Here is a 9,098-nt window from a genome sequence, read left to right as displayed (position 1 = left end):
TTTGAATTTTAAACTTACTGAACAGATTGAATTCAGAAGATTAGTTTCATTCCCTGTGCCATTTCATTACTGTCCAAATTTGCGCAATGCAGAATTTTGAAATTATCAGCACTTAAAGCAATAGAAAAGTAAGTCTCACGAAGAAAAGAAACAACAATCGACAACTCAAATTAGAAACTCCAGAATTCAATCCAAAATTGGGCTAATATCTCCTTTGTTCATCTTACTGATCCTTGTACTACATGAAACTGGGCAGTTTCAGAAAATCAAATAACAACTGATTTCATAATTCCGAAATGCCCTATCAACTTGTATTAAGAAACCTCCATAATTTCATCAATAGAAAATCCTCCCTCACACTTAATCTGTGTCCATCTTATCAATCCAACTCATCAAGCAATTAAACCAATACTCATAATGGAATGAAGACAAGACAAAGTGATCAAGGGTTAAAATGTTGAATGAAATTGCTTAAAGAAATTTGTGAGGAAAAGGAATTAGAATTTGAAATAGACAAAAGAAAAGAGTTTAATAAAAATCATCCTTCCTTTCCATGCATCCTTTTGCTATTGTGACTTTGAAAAGAAACTAAGCAAGTTCTAGAATTTCAATTGCTATGAGTGCATGCCACACAAGAAAAAATAATAGTGTATAGGCTTAAAGTGGACCTCACTAGGTATTTTAATGCAACAAGCTCAATCAATCAAATTGGAATCCTCCACCAAATTAACCAATATCATGTGAGAAAAGCATCCAATCATGTCACAATGACCTAAAATTGATGATCAAATTTAAGAGACTTTTACCATCTTACAAATATTACTTAGAAAATTCCCATAGTGCCTTTTATTTAAATGAAATGCTATGAACTAATAAAATGCAAAGTATGAAAGTAAAATGCAAAATGTAAAAACAAAGTGCAAATGCAAAGTATTAAACCAAAGAAACGTATAACGAATTTATTAACAAAGCATGAATTAAAATGCAAGAGGAAGCAAAATTAGAACCAACTCCCCTTTCATTTCCCGGTGGTTGAAGAAGGTCTAGCAAAAGAAGAAGCCACCCCGGAAGTGGAGTAATCATGGTTCCACTTAAATTCTTTTTATTCATCCTTTTTCCCTTGAAAACTTTTTCTGGAGGTCGAAGGCGGTTCAGTTTAAGCACCCACTCCGGAAGCTTATGTTCTCCTACACAATCAATAAAAAAAAACATCTCCCACACGCATGTGGGATAAAAAGAAAATAGGAGAGCATTAGTGTGGGTAGAAAATATATCAAGAAATAAATCACATCTAATAAAGTCAATGCATGGTACCTCTATGAAATTCTCTAATATATTACAAACAATACTTACCTTATCGTGTTGAAAGGTACCTGGAGTGGAGACTGTTACCTCTTTTTCATCAAATGAATGCTCAAGCTCTGTTTCTGGTGAATGTTCAACCTCATGTGGTGATCCTTGGGTGCTTGTCTCCATAGCACAAGTCCCTACACTTATATCTTCAAATCTTGGTGATTCTTGAGGTAATGCTTCTAGTAAGCACTCCCCTACACTTATATCATCTTCTGCAACAATACCTGCATCTTCAACAACATCTAAAGCAACAACATCAGTAGAATCAACAATTTGAACAATTACATCATCATCACAAATAATATTAGAAAATTCTTGTGAAGAAATAGAAGTAGTGTCAGGCCTGACAAGATCTCCACAATCCACCTCTTCACTGGCTCTTTGTGCTTGTAACTGATTAATAGATGATGCTATCTGATCTAACTGACTCTGTATATTCTGTATCCTTGCAAATTGTTGCTCTTGATGCTCACTCATTTGTTGCATAACTTCATTGCATTTCCACATTGATTCTTCAATTTGTTCTTGTGCATCCTCATACCTATTCCGTTACTCCATAGGTAGGTAGGACTAAGTCTGAGGCTGATAGTAATAACTATCCCTCCAATCTCTAAAATACGGATAAAATGGATCCATGGTTGCTAAATTTCCTGTTCTTACACTGAAAAAAACTAGCAAATAAAATCAGAAGACTCAGGAACAAATAAAATCAACACATGGATATATAAACATGAAAACAATTAAACAACAATCCTAAAATTACTACAATGCTTATAAAGTGACTCCCCGACAACGGTGCCAAAATTTGGTGCAGTGAATCTGTCACATCCGCTAATCAAATTGTACAAATGTATATATTCACTGAACCCCTTAATTTCACAATAATGTTGTAGTAACGAGTCCAGGATCGCTCTCGAGGAACCAACAGTATGATGTAATTTAGGATTATTTTTTTATTCCTACTTTTGGGGTTTTAAACATATAAATGGAATTTGGGGAGTTTTGCAAATAAATGAGGGGTTTAAGCTTGAATCTAAATCTAACAAAAGTAAAGCATAGCGAATAAGAAATTAATCTAAAGCAATAGGGAAATCTACTTGTGTGCCAACAATCATCACCACACTTAAACTACATATGAAATTACAAGACAGAAATAAATCTAATCTAAAGCATGATTTAAACCCTAATTTGAAACCTACAACTTATCAATTAAACAAGCTTCAAAGAAGACTTAAACTAAGCTTCAATTAAATAAAGAAATGCTAAACTACTTGCTAAAACATAACAACCATTAAAATAAATCTGTTCTAAGCTGTTGAACAGTAAGAAAAAGAACTAGAATGAAATAAAAACCAATCCTCTCACAATCAATCTCACCAAACTTCACACTCAAGCCGTCACACAAGAGGCCAAAATCGAGACCACCCAATTTCGGACCTCAGTGGAGCATCTAAGCTGCGTCTCAGTTCCAGGTATACTCAGCAACGCCGACGGACTACCCCCGACGAGCTAAGAACATCCCAAAACCCAAAAATGCCGAAAATGATGGAAATCTACATCCCGGAGCTCTCTGAATCTGGATGGAAGTCGTGGATTGCATATAGGCATCGGATGAAGCTCAATAACGCCGGCGGACCACCTCCAAGCGTCACTGATGGGAATCGGAGCGTAGATTTGGAAGACCACCTCCAAATCTGGCGAAAACAGAGAAGTCGCCGTGAGCAGATTTTCCGCCGGAGAGAACACTCGCCGGTGCTCCAGATAATCGGGATGAGCTGTTAAGAAGTCTTCCACCAAGGTAGAAGCTCGGGAGGATGATCGGAGAAGGAATGGTGGTCGGAATCCACTGGAAATCTCGCGGGACGCGGCGCTGTGCGCGGAGGAGTCGACGAAGAAGCTAGGTACTGTAGCTTCTCATTTAAATCAGATCTGGATCTGGAATGGACGGTTGAGATGATTCCAGGCTAAATCAACAGTGAAAAGTCATCCAAAATCTGATCCGAAGGTACTGATGTTGATATAGGGTCTGGATCTACCCTCCCGTAGGTCGGATGGGTCAGATCATCACTGGATGGCCCAGATCGGCCCAATCTTCATTGAACGGCCCAGATTAATTCGGCTTGATCAATGGCTAGATGAACTCAGATCTGCATCAAAACTTTTGGATCTTCATCAATGGCTCATATATGCTTCCCATTAGGTTGGATCGGCCAGATCTTCAACGGATGGTTCAGATCTCTCCTATTCTTGATAAACGACCCATAATGCTTCAAAGCTTTATCTTCTCGTTTGAACTCCGATTTGAGCCCAATTTCGGTCCAAATAGATCCAAATTCAAGATCCTTTGATGCCTACAAAATAAGAATCAAATATTAGTATCAAATAATATAAAAATAAAGTAATTTGCAATTAAGTCCAAAAATACACACAATGCACAAAATGTGATGTACCCATGATTTTAAACTATGAAATCAACATCAAACCATGCATATATGAATCAGAATAATGCAGTAAAATCATGGTTATCAGCGTGCTGCTAAATTGACGACCCGGAAGCGCTGCAACTTGACATCTACGACCCGGAGCTTCAGTTTCGACGTTATTATTGTCGTTATAAAGTTTAATTCAGTTTATAATTGTACTTAATTTGTAATATTTATCGAGCTTATAGTTGTTGCCCACGGAAAGCGATCAAGGATCGCGGTCCTTCGAGTAGGAGTCGATCTAGGCTCCGAACGAAGTAAATTCCCCTGTGTCTCTGTGTTTTGTTTTTTATTCCGCTGCGTGCTACTTCTCGATTGTTTTACGATTACGAAACGAGTGAAAGCCACGAGCGCTATTCACCCCCCTTCTAGCGCGTTTCGATCCAACAATTGGTATCAGAGTGGGGTCGTTTTGAATTGGTGCAACCACCATTCAAAACAATTTTTTCGTGGTATTTTCAGAGTTTTCGGAGTCAATTAGAATTTAGCCTTATAGCTATATTCTAATTTCTTTTCTCAAATCGGTTTTTTCTCGAAGTTGGTGCAACACCACTCGAGATCATTTTCTTTTAAATACTTCCAGCACTACTAATCCAGGACCAAGTCCTGGAATTTTCTTGTCGTTTATTTTCTTTATAGTTGATCTAAAATGACCCAACAAGAGGGTTATAGCACTGTACGCCCTCCGCTCTTCACCGGAGAGGACTTTGGTTACTGGAAGGGCAGAATGGAGAACTTCCTGAAGATCCAGTTCGAGACGTGGATGATCGTCAAGACTAGTTTGGATCTGCCAATGGGTAAAGACGACAATCCTACACCCTGCGAGGATTGGGAACCTGCATTAATCAAGAAGGTGGAGGCAAATGCCAGAGCAACTTATACCCTCCAGTGTGGACTAACAAATGAGGAGCTAAACCGTGTCGGTCCATTCTCAAGCGCCAAGGAGCTATGGGAGAAACTGATCGAGCTTCACGAAGGGACTTCCGATACCAAAGTAAGTAAGCGTGATTTACTATTCAATAAATTGTATAACTTAAAAATGTAGGAAAATGAGACGGCAAGCTAGCTACACTCGCGCATTCAAGACATCCTCAATTCTCTCCACGGAATAGGGCAAAAGGTAGAGAATCGGGGCGTCATAAGGTATGCACTAAACTCGTTTCCGAGGAGCACATTGTGGGCATCAATGGTAGATACCTACAAAGTCTCCAAGGATTTATCTTCAATAAAGTTAGATGAACTATTATGTGAGTTTGAATTACATGAGCAGACTAATGCACAGCCAACCGAGAAGGGGGTTACTTTGGTTGCAGGTACCAGTCGAACGCGCGAACCGAGATCACGATGAAGAACTGAACCAGAGTCAGAAGAAGAACCCGACTCAGATGATGAAGATGAAGAACTAACAACCGAGCTCATGAACCTTGTGAATAGACTCTACAAGAAAAAGAAAGGCTTCAACAAGAAGGACCTAAAGAAGGCAGTCCAATCCAAGGAGGCCTAACCAAGTTCTAAGGTAAAGTTCGAAGTGATATGCTACGGGTGCAACCAGAAGGGGCACATCAAGGCCAACTGAAGGCAACATGGGACGAATTTTCCTCAGAAGACGACGACGACAAACTCGATCAGACGAGTTTACTTGCGCTGATGGCCCGGGACCAGATCAACAAATCTGAGAGCGAGATCGAGTCGGAGGCTGAGTCCGAGCGAAGCCACAGATCCGTATCTGTTTTCGAAGGGCTCGATCCCTCTGTTAGTATCCCTCAACACAATAACTTAGTCAATTATTTATTACGAAAATTAGCTAAGTCGAATCTTAGAATTAAGTCACTTCTAAAGGAAGTAGCTATCCTTAAAGAAGTGACTGGCTCCAAGTCTTTGACTGAAACAGTTCAGACTGGAAACTCAACTCAAGTTCAAAAACTTAAAGAAGAGAACTCCAGTATGAAAACTCAAGTCAAGGATCTGGAGAAAACACTAGAACGGTTTTCTTTAGGTTCCAAGAATCTTGACCTAATTCTTGGGACACAAAGAGCCATTTACAATAGAACTGGTCTAGGATTTAAACCAAAAAGGAAATACAAATCATACTTATCTTTTGTAGAAAGAACAGATAGAAAAATAGTCCAAGCATGGGTCCCCAAGTCCAAATTGATTAATCAAGTTGGACTTGGTCAATATTGGATCCCGAATAATCAAATACACTACTTCGATAGACCGTATCGAGGCTATGATCCAGGGGGAGTAAAAAGAAAAATGATATTAATAAAATGAACTTAGTTCCAATTTTATTATTCGAAAAGTTCTATTAGTTGAAAACTTCAATTTTAATCTTCTAAGTATAAGCCAATTATGTGATAGTGGATATTTAGTTACCTTTGACAGATCTAGTTGTTTAGTTAAAAATATTGAAAATCCAGAAATCACACTTAAGGGGCTTAGGAAAAATAATATTTGATGAAGAAAATAATCTACCTAACTTAAATGAAAATGTTGACATTAATCCAAGAATTATTGAAGACGATGAAATTCATACTAACACTAATAAACCAGAGGAACCAATTTCTGACCCAAATATAAGACCAACTAGAGCAAGTACCTCTCACCCACCTGACCAAATTTTGGGTGATCCAAACCTAGGAGTCAGAACTAGATCCTCCTTTAGGAACCTGAGTCAGATTGCCCTTATTTTAAAGATTGAGCCTAAGACGATAGAAGAAGCCCTACCTGACCCAGACTGGATTATTGCTATGCAGGAAGAGCTAGCACAATTCGAAAGAAACCAAGTCTGGGAACTTGTACCTAAACCCATAGATAAGTCCATAATTGACACCAAATGGGTATTTAGGAACAAATTGGATGATCAGGGTGAAATAGTTAGAAACAAAGCTAGACTAGTAGCCAAAGAATTTAGTCAAATTGAGGATTTAGACTAGACGAAACCTATGCACCAGTAGCTAGACTTGAATCCATTAGAATGTTGTTACCCTATGCAGCACATAAAGGGTTTAAGTTATACCAAATGGATGTAAAATCCGCATTCCTAAATAGATTCATTAAGGAAGAGGTCTATGTAAACCAACCCCCAGGATTTGAGGACATAGACTACCCTAATCATGTATTTAAATTGAAAAATGCCTTTTATGGACTTAAACAAGCTCCTAGAGCATGGTATGAATGCTTATCCAATTACTTAACATCCAAAGGTTTTAACCAAGGTCACATAGATCCAACCCTATTTGTAAAAACTATAGAAAAAGACATCTTCATAGCACAAATCTATGTTGATGATATAATTTTTAGCTCAACTAACTCTAAATTTCTAAAAGAATTCGTTAAATGAATGAAAAATGAGTTTGAAATGAGTATGATTGGAGAACTAAATTTCTTCTTAGGCTAATAAATTAAACAAACAAAAGATAGAATCTACATTTACCAAACTAAATATGCCAAAGAACTAATTAAAAAATTTGACATGGAACATTCTAAAATCATAAATACCCCAATGGCCACTAACATCAACATTGACTCGGACCCAGAAGGAAAATCAGTAGACCCAAAGTACTATAGAAGTATAATAGGAAGCCTACTCTACCTAATTGCAAGTCAACCAGATATAATATTTGTAGTTGGCATGTGCGCAAGATACCAATCTTATGCAAAAGAATCACATTTAACATATGTTAAAAGAATACTTAGATATATAAAAGGCACTCTCAATATAGGACTTTGGTACCCTAGAACTAGCACCTTTGACCTGTTTGACTATTCTGACTCAGACTATACCGGGTGCAAATTAGACAGAAAAAGTATAAGTGGTAGCTGCCAAATTCTAGGTCAGTGCCTAGTAAGTCGGTCAAGCAGAAAGCAACATTGTGTTGCTCTATCAACCACTGAAGCTGAATACATAGCCCTAGGAGAGTGTGTCTCTCAACTTTTGTGGATGATGCATACCTTAAAAGACTATCAATTAGAATACAAAAACACAAAAATCTTAATTGATAATATAAGCTCAATTAATCTAACTAAAAATCTAATTCACCACTCTAGGACTAAACACATAGAGGTAAAGCACCACTTTGTAAGGGATCACGTCGCTAAAGGTGAACTTGCACTCAACTATGTTGAGTCTAAATCAAACCTAGCTGACATTTTCACAAAACCCTTACCTGAACTTGAGTTCAGTGCACTTAGAAGACAAATAGGAATGTGCTGGGTAGAATAGATGCTGCTTTTCAAACTAAATCCCCTACTTAATCATTCTATTCTTTTTCAAAAATTCTATGAAAAATAATGATTTTAAAATCCCCTTTTCTTAGAATTTTCAAAAATTGGACTTAGTTTAGACTTTATCCTAGAAATCCTGTTCCCCTAGATTTAAGCTAGAGCATCTCACAAACACCTAGGTATACCTTGCTTGTGCTTGAAAAACATAGAATGCAGTGAGATGCATAGGGTACAACCTGGACTCAAGAATGCTTATTTCTGTGCATCAATATGAGTCTGGGCGTTAAATACTTTATTAATAATAATCAAGTCAAGTCTTCCAGCTCTAGTCAAATCTAACTGGACTAAATGACTTAACTCGACTAACCAAGTGAAAGCTGCTACCCTCTAGGCAATCAGCAAGTAGCTAAAGGTTAGACAGTTGGTGAAGGAAATATTAAGATTAAGCATGCTTGTACTTTAGGGCTCTGATACCTGTTCAAAACAAATTTTGACCCATGCTTGGACTTAAGGACCAACCAATTTGATTAAATAAACTAAATTAAATATTTAGTTTCTCCCTCTTCTTCCTAAAAATTAAAAAGCTCTTACTCCCATGTTTTCAACAATAAATATTGTTTTATTCAAATTAAGCTAAGTGTCTTTTTAACTTAAGCTCTATTTTCAAAATTCAATGTTTGCAAAAGACTAAGCTCATATAGAAACCTTCAAACTTTTTCAAACTTAGCAAACCTTCAAATCTAACATTTTTATAAATTCTTGCTAAGCTATTTTTACTTACCTAAAAGTATTAAAAATCATTGCTTTCAAAATATTTTTTTTGCTAAGTAAAAAGAGACTTCAATTTTCTCTAAAATTTTCAAAATTTAGCTAAGTGTATTTCAAAAACAACTAAGTTTCAAAAGTGGCTAAAATTGTCCATCACAATCTACTATATATTAGCCTTTTAAACTTAGGTGAAAATTTTTCCAAAGTCAATTTAGCTTTTATCCAGTCTTTCAAGCCTAATCTATTTTTTAATAAGAAAAATGAAAA

General features: G+C 36.9%; 1 long non-coding RNA gene across 3 annotated transcripts in view; it reads right to left on the bottom strand.

The window, feature by feature from the left end:
* Positions 1–1,817: 1,817 nt before the first annotated feature.
* LOC122051769 overlaps positions 1,818–9,098 on the bottom strand; it is a 30,248-nt gene continuing 22,967 nt past the window's right edge. For 2 of the 3 annotated variants that reach the window (XR_006131538.1, XR_006131539.1), the window contains exon 4: positions 1,818–2,014. This is a non-coding gene — a long non-coding RNA (uncharacterized LOC122051769). Of the gene's footprint in view, positions 2,015–3,643; positions 3,705–9,098 lie in introns of those variants that run through there. The other variant, XR_006131540.1, reaches the window with a different exon arrangement.

This window comes from Zingiber officinale, chromosome 3A (assembly GCF_018446385.1).
Source record: "Zingiber officinale cultivar Zhangliang chromosome 3A, Zo_v1.1, whole genome shotgun sequence".
In the NCBI taxonomy this organism is placed as follows: domain Eukaryota; kingdom Viridiplantae; phylum Streptophyta; class Magnoliopsida; order Zingiberales; family Zingiberaceae; genus Zingiber; species Zingiber officinale.
The sequence above is the reverse complement of the archived record's forward strand: the minus strand, read 5'-3'. Positions and strand labels throughout refer to the sequence as shown.